The sequence below is a fragment of the Ranitomeya variabilis genome, chromosome 4 (assembly GCF_051348905.1).
Source record: "Ranitomeya variabilis isolate aRanVar5 chromosome 4, aRanVar5.hap1, whole genome shotgun sequence".
NCBI lineage: Eukaryota > Metazoa > Chordata > Amphibia > Anura > Dendrobatidae > Ranitomeya > Ranitomeya variabilis.
In genome coordinates, this window is record NC_135235.1 from 383,933,811 (window position 1) to 383,944,205 (window position 10,395).

General features: G+C 46.0%; 1 non-coding gene across 1 annotated transcript; it reads right to left on the bottom strand.

The window, feature by feature from the left end:
* Positions 1-9,765: 9,765 nt before the first annotated feature.
* Positions 9,766-9,956, bottom strand: LOC143771138 (U2 spliceosomal RNA). Its single transcript, XR_013215029.1, has one exon. It is a non-coding gene; the product is annotated as a U2 spliceosomal RNA (small nuclear RNA).
* Between the last annotated feature and the right edge of the window lie 439 nt (positions 9,957-10,395).

The following is a 10,395-nucleotide window of genomic DNA, read 5'->3' on the forward strand; positions in this document are numbered from 1 at the left end:
GATCGTGGAACTAGCGGTGGTGCCGGTGGACATGGGTGACTGAGAGAGGGTTGGAGATGGTATTTGTTATGACCCCAATGGCGAGGGTCTCAGAGGAACGTGGAAGTCTGCAGAATACAAAAATCCAGCTCATAGGGCAGTGGTAGCTGGGTTGACCATATATCTACTCCTAACGCCAACACTAGAAGTAGCCGGGGATCATTCCTACGTTGATTCTAGATGACACGCTCCAGCCGGAGAATCTAGCTACCCCTAGTAGAGGAAAACAAAAGACCTTTCTTGCCTCCAGAGAAGGGGACCCCAAAGCTGGATAGAAGCCCCCCACAAATAATAACGGTGAGGTAAGAGGAAATGACAAACACAGAAATGAACCAGGTTTAGCACAGAGAGGCCCGCTTACTGATAGCAGAAGAAAGAAAGGTAACTTATATGGTCAACAAAAACCCTATCAAAATCCACACTGGAAATTCAAGAACCCCCGAACCGTCTAACGGTCCGGGGGAAGAACACCAGCCCCCTAGAGCTTCCAGCAAAGGTCAGGATATATATTTGGAACAAGCTGGACAAAAATACAAAACCAAAACAAAATAGCAAAAAGCAAAAAGCGGACTTAGCTGATATAACTGGAACCAGGATCAGTAGACAAGAGCACAGCAGACTAGCTCTGATAACTACGTTGCCAGGCATTGAACTGAAGGTCCAGGGAGCTTAAATAGCAACACCCTTAACTAACGACCCAGGTGCGGATAAAAGGAATGACAGAAAAACCAGAGTCAAAAAACTAGTAACCACTAGAGGGAGCAAAAAGTAAATTCACAACAGTACCCCCCCCTTAGTGAGGGGTCACCGAACCCTCACCACGACCACCAGGGCGATCAGGATGAGCGGCATGAAAGGCACGAACTAAATCGGCCGCATGAACATCAGAGGCGACCACCCAGGAATTATCCTCCTGACCATAGCCCTTCCACTTGACCAGGTACTGAAGCCTCCGCCTGGAGAGGCGAGAATCCAAGATCTTCTCCACCACGTACTCCAACTCGCCCTCAACCAACACCGGAGCAGGAGGCTCAGCAGAAGGAACTATAGGCACAATGTACCGCCGCAACAAGGACCTATGAAATACATTGTGAATAGCAAACGACACAGGAAGATCCAGACGAAAAGATACAGGATTAAGGATTTCCAATATCTTGTAAGGCCCAATAAAACGAGGTTTAAATTTGGGAGAGGAGACCTTCATAGGAACAAAGCGGGAAGAAAGCCATACCAAATCCCCAACGCGTAGTCGGGGACCCACACCGCGGCGGCGGTTGGCAAAGCGCTGAGCCCTCTCCTGTGACAACTTCAAGTTGTCCACCACATGATTCCAGATCCGCTGCAACCTATCCACCACAGAATCCACCCCAGGACAGTCAGAAGGCTCCACATGACCCGAAGAAAAGCGAGGATGGAAACCAGAGTTGCAGAAAAAAGGCGAAACCAAGGTGGCGGAACTAGCCCGATTATTAAGGGCAAACTCAGCCAACGGCAAGAATGTCACCCAATCGTCCTGATCAGCAGAGACAAAACACCTCAAATAAGCCTCCAAAGTCTGATTGGTTCGCTCCGTCTGTCCATTAGTCTGAGGATGGAAAGCAGACGAAAACGACAAATCAATGCCCATCCTACTACAAAAGGATCGCCAGAATCTGGAAACGAACTGGGATCCTCTGTCTGACACAATATTCTCAGGGATGCCGTGCAAACGAACCACGTTCTGGAAAAACACAGGAACCAGATCGGAAGAGGAAGGCAGCTTAGGCAAAGGAACCAAATGGACCATCTTTGAGAAGCGATCACATATCACCCAGATAACGGACATGCCCTGGGATAGCGGAAGATCAGAAATGAAATCCATGGAGATATGTGTCCAAGGTCTCTTCGGGACAGGCAAGGGCAAGAGCAAACCGCTGGCACGAGAACAGCAAGGCTTAGCTCGAGCACAAGTCCCACAGGACTGCACAAATGACCGCACATCCCTTGACAAGGAAGGCCACCAAAAGGACCTGGCCACCAGATCTCTGGTGCCAAAAATTCCCGGGTGACCTGCCAACACCGAGGAATGAACCTCGGAAATGACTCTGCTGGTCCACTTATCCGGGACAAACAGTCTGTCAGGTGGACAAGACTCAGGCCTATCAGCCTGAAATCTCTGCAACACACGTCGCAGATCCGGAGAAATAGCTGACAAGATAACTCCATCTTTAAGAATACCAACAGGATCAGCGACTCCAGGAGCATCAGGCACAAAGCTCCTAGAAAGAGCATCGGCCTTCACATTCTTTGAACCTGGTAAATACGAGACAACAAAATCAAAGCGGGAGAAAAACAATGACCAGCGGGCCTGTCTCGGATTAAGGCGTTTAGCAGACTCGAGATACATCAGATTTTTGTGATCAGTCAAGACCACCACACGATGCTTAGCACCCTCGAGCCAATGACGCCACTCCTCAAATGCCCATTTCATGGCCAACAACTCCCGATTGCCCACATCATAATTTCGCTCGGCAGGCGAAAACTTCCTAGAGAAAAAGGCACAAGGTTTCATAACAGAGCAACCAGGGCCTCTCTGCGACAAAACGGCCCCTGCTCCAATCTCTGAAGCATCCACCTCAACCTGAAAGGGAAGTGAGACATCGGGCTGGCACAAAACAGGCGCCGAAGTAAACCGGCGTTTCAACTCCTGGAAAGCCTCCACGGCAGCAGGAGCCCAGTTAGCTACATCGGAGCCCTTCTTGGTCATATCCGTCAAAGGTTTCACAATGCTAGAAAAATTAGCGATAAAACGACGGTAGAAGTTAGCGAAACCCAAGAACTTCTGTAGACTCTTAACTGACGAGGACTGAGTCCAATCAAGAATAGCTCGGACCTTGACTGGGTCCATCTCCACAGCAGAAGGGGAAAAAATGAACCCCAAAAAGGGAACCTTCTGTACACCAAAGAGACACTTTGAGCCCTTGACAAACAAAGAATTTTCACGCAAAATTTTAAAGACCAACCTGACCTGCTCCACATGCGAATCCCAATTATCAGAAAAAACCAAAATATCATCCAGATAAACAATCAAAAATTTATCCAGATACTTCCGGAAAATGTCATGCATAAAGGACTGAAAAACTGAAGGCGCATTGGAGAGCCCAAAAGGCATCACCAAGTACTCAAAATGACCTTCGGGCGTATTGAATGCGGTTTTCCATTCATCACCTTGCTTAATGCGCACAAGGTTGTACGCACCACGAAGATCTATCTTGGTGAACCACTTGGCACCTTTAATCCGGGCAAACAAGTCAGACAACAGCGGTAAAGGATACTGAAATTTGACAGTGATCTTATTTAAAAGCCGATAATCAATACAAGGTCTCAAAGATCCGTCCTTTTTTGCCACAAAAAAGAATCCCGCACCAAGAGGGGAAGAAGACGGACGAATATGTCCTTTCTCTAGAGACTCCTTGATATATGAACGCATAGCGGTATGTTCAGGTACCGACAGATTAAACAGTCTTCCCTTAGGAAATTTACTGCCTGGGATCAAATCTATAGCACAGTCACAGTCCCTATGAGAAGGCAGTGCACTGGACTCAGACTCACTGAAGACATCCTGATAATCAGACAAATACTCCGGAACTTCCGAAGGCGTAGAAGAAGCAATAGACACAGGCAGGGAATCCCCATGAATACCACGACAGCCCCAACTTGAGACTGACATAGCCTTCCAGTCCAGGACTGGATTATGGGTCTGTAACCATGGCAGCCCTAAAACAACCAAATCATGCATTTTATGTAAAACCAGGAAACGTATCACCTCGCGGTGTTCAGGAGTCATGCACATGGTAACCTGTGTCCAATACTGCGGTTTATTTGCTGCCAATGGCGTAGCATCAATACCCCTAAGAGGAATAGGATTTTCTAATGGTTCAAGAGTAAAACCACAGTGCTTAGCAAATGACAGATCCATAAGACTCAGGGCAGCACCTGAATCTACAAACGCCATGACAGGAAAAGACGACAGTGAGCAAATTAAAGTTACAGACAGAATAAATTTAGGTTGCAAATTACCAACGGTGACAGGACTAACAACCTTAGCTATACGTTTAGAGCATGCTGAGATAACATGTGTAGAATCACCACAGTAGTAGCACAAGCCATTCCGGCGTCTATGAATTTTCCGCTCATTTCTAGTCAGGATTCTATCACATTGCATTAAATCAGGTGTCTGTTCAGACAACACCATGAGGGAATTTGCGATTTTTCTATCACATTGCACCGAATTAGGTGTCTGTTCAGACAACACCATGAGGGAATTTGCGGTTTTGCGCTCCCGCAACCGCCGGTCAATTTGAATAGCCAGTGCCATAGTATCATTCAGACCTGTGGGAATGGGAAAACCCACCATAACATTCTTAATGGCTTCAGAAAGGCCATTTCTAAAATTAGCGGCCAGTGCACACTCGTTCCAATGTGTCAGCACGGACCATTTCCGAAATTTTTGGCAGTACACTTCAGCCTCGTCCTGCCCCTGAGACATAGCCAGCAAGGCCTTTTCTGCCTGAATCTCAAGATTGGGTTCCTCATAAAGTAAACCGAGCGCCAGAAAAAACGCATTAATATCAGCCAATGCCGGATCTCCTGGCGCCAGCGAAAAAGCCCAATCCTGAGGGTCGCCCCGTAAGAACGAAATAACAATTTTTACTTGCTGAGCAGAGTCTCCAGATGAACAGGGTCTCAGGGACAAAAACAATTTACAATTATTCACAAAATTCCTAAACTTAAACCTGTCTCCGGAAAACAGTTCAGGAATCGGTATTTTAGGTTCTGACCTAGGATTACTGATAACATAGTCTTGTATGCCCTGCACACGAGTAGCCAGCTGGTCCACACTTGTAATCAAGGTCTGGACATTCATGTCTGCAGCAAGCATAGCCACTCTGAGGTAAAGGGGAAGAAGAAAAAAAAAAAAAAAAAACTCAGAATCTTCTTTCTTATAATCCCTCTTCTGCAATGCATTAAACATTTAATACTGGCCTGGCAAACTGTTATGACCCCAATGGCGAGGGTCTCAGAGGAACGTGGAAGTCTGCAGAATACAAAAATCCAGCTCATAGGGCAGTGGTAGCTGGGTTGACCATATATCTACTCCTAACGCCAACACTAGAAGTAGCCGGGGATCATTCCTACGTTGATTCTAGATGACACGCTCCAGCCGGAGAATCTAGCTACCCCTAGTAGAGGAAAACAAAAGACCTTTCTTGCCTCCAGAGAAGGGGACCCCAAAGCTGGATAGAAGCCCCCCACAAATAATAACGGTGAGGTAAGAGGAAATGACAAACACAGAAATGAACCAGGTTTAGCACAGAGAGGCCCGCTTACTGATAGCAGAATAAAGAAAGGTAACTTATATGGTCAACAAAAACCCTATCAAAATCCACACTGGAAATTCAAGAACCCCCGAACCGTCTAACGGTCCGGGGGAAGAACACCAGCCCCCTAGAGCTTCCAGCAAAGGTCAGGATATATATTTGGAACAAGCTGGACAAAAATACAAAACCAAAACAAAATAGCAAAAAGCAAAAAGCGGACTTAGCTGATATAACTGGAACCAGGATCAGTAGACAAGAGCACAGCAGACTAGCTCTGATAACTACGTTGCCAGGCATTGAACTGAAGGTCCAGGGAGCTTAAATAGCAACACCCTTAACTAACGACCCAGGTGCGGATAAAAGGAATGACAGAAAAACCAGAGTCAAAAAACTAGTAACCACTAGAGGGAGCAAAAAGTAAATTCACAACAGGTATTCTTGCCGGTGCCCTACATGCAGTGTTTCCTACTGCAAACCTGGTGATTCCCTGACTGCTTTGGCCTGGCGACGAAAGCTGCACAGATACTGGAGGTGGTGCGGGAAATGGTGGGTTTACAGTGAGGGAAGGGATGTAGCGTTGCTGACTAGCTTCATTGGCCGAGGGTGCTGCAACCTTTAGGGACGTTTGGTAGTTAGTCCAGGCTTGCAAATGCATGGTGGATAAGTGTCTATGCATGCAACTTGTATTTAGACTTTTAAGATTCTGACCTCTACTTAAGGTAGTTGAACATTTTTGACAGATGACTTTGCGCTGATCATTTGGATGTTGTTTACCTTTTCAGGCATTGCAGACTGAGCTTCTTTAACCGGATGGCCACGCTGTCCTCCAACTGGTTTTGGTTTTGCCACGCGTTTTTGGCCAGATAGGGGCCCGGCAGATGGAACCTGTTGTGATGTTGATGCCTGCTGCGGCTCCTCCTCCTCCGCTTCAGAACTACTGCCGCCTGCACCCTGTTCCCCCAATGGCTGCCAATCGGGGTCAACAACTGGGTCATCTATGACCTCCTCTTCTATGTCGTGTGCAACTTCGTCTGTGTCACCGTGTAAGCCGGTGGTATTGCGTTCGTGATGGGGCACCATAGTCTCCGCTGGGTTTGATTCTGCCTCAGTACACTGCGAGGGCAATGTTCTGGTCTGAGTCAAAGGAACAGCATAGTAATCTGGCTGTGGCTGTGCATCTGTGCACTCCATGTCCGATTCAACTTCTAATGGGCATGGCCTGTTAACTGTTTCACTGTCTAACCCAGGAACGGTATGTGTAAAGAGCTCCATGGAGTAACCTGTTCTGTCGACTGACGCATCCTTCACTGTTGTTCTGGGTGAAGGACACAAGGAAGCGACTTGTTCCTGACCGGGAGCATCCACTGACGATGCACTGCTCTGACATTTGGCACTTTCCAAGGAGGAGGCGAAAGAGCTAGAGGCAGAGTCAGCAATGTAAGCCAATACTTGTTCCTCCTGCTCCGGCTTCAAAAGTGGTTTTCCTACTCCCAGAAAAGAGAGCGTTCGAGGCCTTGTGTAGCCAGACAACGAACCTGGCTCAACAACTCGAGACTTAGGTGCTGTACTGCTTTTACCACGACCACCTGATGCTCCACCACCACTACCATAATTACCAGCTGACAATGACCGCCCACGGCCACGACCTCTTCCACTAGACTTCCTCATTGTTTGCAAAACGTAACCAAAGTAACGGTATTTGTTACTGTAAAACAACTTATAAGGTGAACTCAAACTTCTGTTGGATTTATATATACCTTTATAAGTGCCTGACACTGAAAGGAAAATCAGGCCCAATGTTACACACTAGGTTTTCTGTGCCCCAATAATTTGAGACAGATGGCACACACAGGACCAGCACTCAAGCAGAAATGCCAATCTTAATCTCCCACTATTTTTTTTTTTATGGGAGAATTTAAAAAAAAATAAATAAAAAATTACACACTAGGTTTTCGGTGGCACACAATGAGAGACAGATGCCACACACAGGACTGGCACAGAGGCAAACTTGCCAAGATTTATCTCCCACTAATAATTTTTTTTTTACAGGGAGAATTTACCCCCCCAAAAAAATGGCCCAGTATTACACAGTGGTTTTCGGTGGCACACAATGAGAGACAGATGCCACACACAGCAATGGCACAGAGGCAGACTTGCCAATCTTTATCTCCCACTAATAATTTTTTTTTTTACAGGGAGAATTTACCCAAAAAAATAAATGGCCCAGTATTACACAGTGGTTTTCGGTGGCACACAATGAGAGACAGATGCCACACACAGGACTGGCACAGAGGCAGATTTGCCAATCTTTATCTCCCACTAATTATTTTTTTTTTAAAAGGGAGAATTTAGAAAAAAAAAAGGCCCAGTATTACACAGTGGTTTTCGGTGGCACACAATGAGAGACAGATGCCACACACAGCAATGGCACAGAGGCAGACTTGCCAATCTTTATCTCCCACTAATAATTTTTTTCTTTACAGGGAGAATTTACCCAAAAAAATAAATGGCCAAGTATTACACAGTGGTTTTCGGTGGCACACAATGAGAGACAGATGCCACACACAGCAATGGCACAGAGGCAGACTTGCCAATCTTTATCTCCCACTAATTATTTTTTTTTTTTACAGGGAGAATTTACCCACCAAAAAAAAAAATGGCCCAGTATTACACAGTGGTTTTCGGTGGCACACAATGAGACAGATGCCACACACAGCAATGGCACAGAGGCAGACTTGCCAATCTTTATCTCCCACTAATTATTTTTTTTTTAACAGGGAGAATTTACCCCCCCCAAAAAAAAAAAATGGCCCAGTATTACACAGTGGTTTTCGGTGGCACACAATGAGAGACAGATGCCACACACAGGACTAGCACAGAGGCAGATTTGCCAATCTTTATCTCACACTAATTTTTTTTTTTTTTAAAGGGAGAATTTAGAAAAAAAAAAAAAAAGGCCCAGTATTACACAGTGGTTTTCGGTGGCACACAATGAGAGACAGATGCCACACACAGGACTGGCACAGAGGCAGACTTGCCAATCTTTATCTCCCTGCAGTAATCTCAGGAAAGTATGGAAGGTAGCTATAAAAAGGACTGCTGCACACAAAAGTGGGGACAAACACACAAGATAGCTGTGCAGAAAGGAAGGAACAACAGGATTTGTGCTTTGAAAAAAGCAGTTGGTTTGCACAGCGGCGTACACACAAAGCAACGCAGCTATCAGGGAGCCTTCTAGGGCAGCCCAATGAGCTACAGCGCTGAGGAAAAAAAAATGTAGCTTCCAATGTCCCTGCAAACAAAAGGTGGTGTTGGACAGTGGAAATCGCTACAGCACAAGCGGTTTGTGGCTTTATGTACCCTGCCTATCACTATCCCTGCTTCTGAAGAAGCGGCAGCAACCTCTCCCTACGCTCAGATCAGCAGCAGCAAGATGGCGGTCGGCGGGAACGCCCCTTTATAGCCCCTGTGACGCGGCAGAAAGCAAGCCAATCACTTCAATGCCCTTCTCTAAGATGGTGGGGACTGAGATCTATGTCATCACGCTGCCCACACTCTGCGTCCACCTTCATTGGCTGAGAAATGGCGCTTTTAGCGTAATTGAAACGCGACTTTGGCGCGAAAGTCGCGTACCGCATGGCAGACCCCACACAGGGATCGGGTCGGTTTCATGAGACGCCGACTTTGCCAAAAGTCGGCGACTTATGAAAATGAACGATCCGTTTCGCTCAACCCTACATCTGACTGCTACAAACCATTAGGATACTCAGACAGACGAAGATAGGCAGCACATTCAAACAGCACCACAGACCAAACTTTTTTTTAATTTAATACACATACACAAAATTAAGAAGTTGGTGCTCTGCAAGAGGGAGACAATGTTTCAACAAAAGAAATCATAGCGTAAAAAAATGAATAAATATGCATGGGACTCATCAGTACCTATCACATGGGATACTTGAATTTAAAACAGTAGGTACTGATGGTAAGGGGGCCGGCCAGGTAAATGGTGTGTGTGCAACAATGTATCAAAGGACAAATACATTATTGCAGCTCATCACACCTATAGCAAGCTGCAAAACCCTTGTTAGATAGATAGATAGATAGATAGATAGATAGATAGATTGAGATCTATGGCATTACAAAAATTGAATACCACACAATGCTTTACATAGGTGAAAACAATGCACACACAAGATATAGCAAAGTTTGTCAAGTTCAACCAAAATGTGTTTGGCATCTGAATCTGAAACTTTTAACCTGAAGAAACAAATGAAGGAAAAAAAGAGCAAAGAAAGAATTCAAATAGCAGTCCGAAAACACAACTTGCTTTCAATTCATTCTGTTTTTGGAAACCGGATTAGAAAAGGGGTGCACCAGTCCTGGAGATACTGCAATACAAGATCAATGTGTGGAGAGGACAGAGCAAGCTCTTTCTCCACCCCCCTGTTCTAAAAATCCATTTAATATATGTCCCCAGATATGGGGAGGTATCAGAAATTAAACTGATAGGAAAAGATACTACACTTGATCTTAGCCAAAATGCCAAGAAGCGATAACCAGAATTGGTTTCGAACTTACGGTGCGCCATGGACTACGACAGACACCCGTTGTGGGGATAGAGCCAAAGATTGCCCTGAGGAATATATCTTGAAGAACACTGGACACCTTAAAAGCTTTCCCTGTAACCAGTATAAGGCCGGTTTCACACGTCAGTGGCTCCGGTACGTGAGGTGACAGTTTCCTCACATACCGGAGACACTGACACACGTAGACCCATTAAAATCAATGCATCTGTGCAGATGTCATTGATTTTTTGCGGACCGTGTCTCCGTGTGCCAAACACGGAGACATGTCAGTGTTCGTGGGAGCGCACGTATTACACGGACCCATTAAAGTCAATGGGTCCGTGTAAAACACGGACCACACACGGACCTTCTCCGTTTGCAGTCCGTGTGCCATGCAGGGAACAGCGCTACAGTAAGCGCTGTCCCCC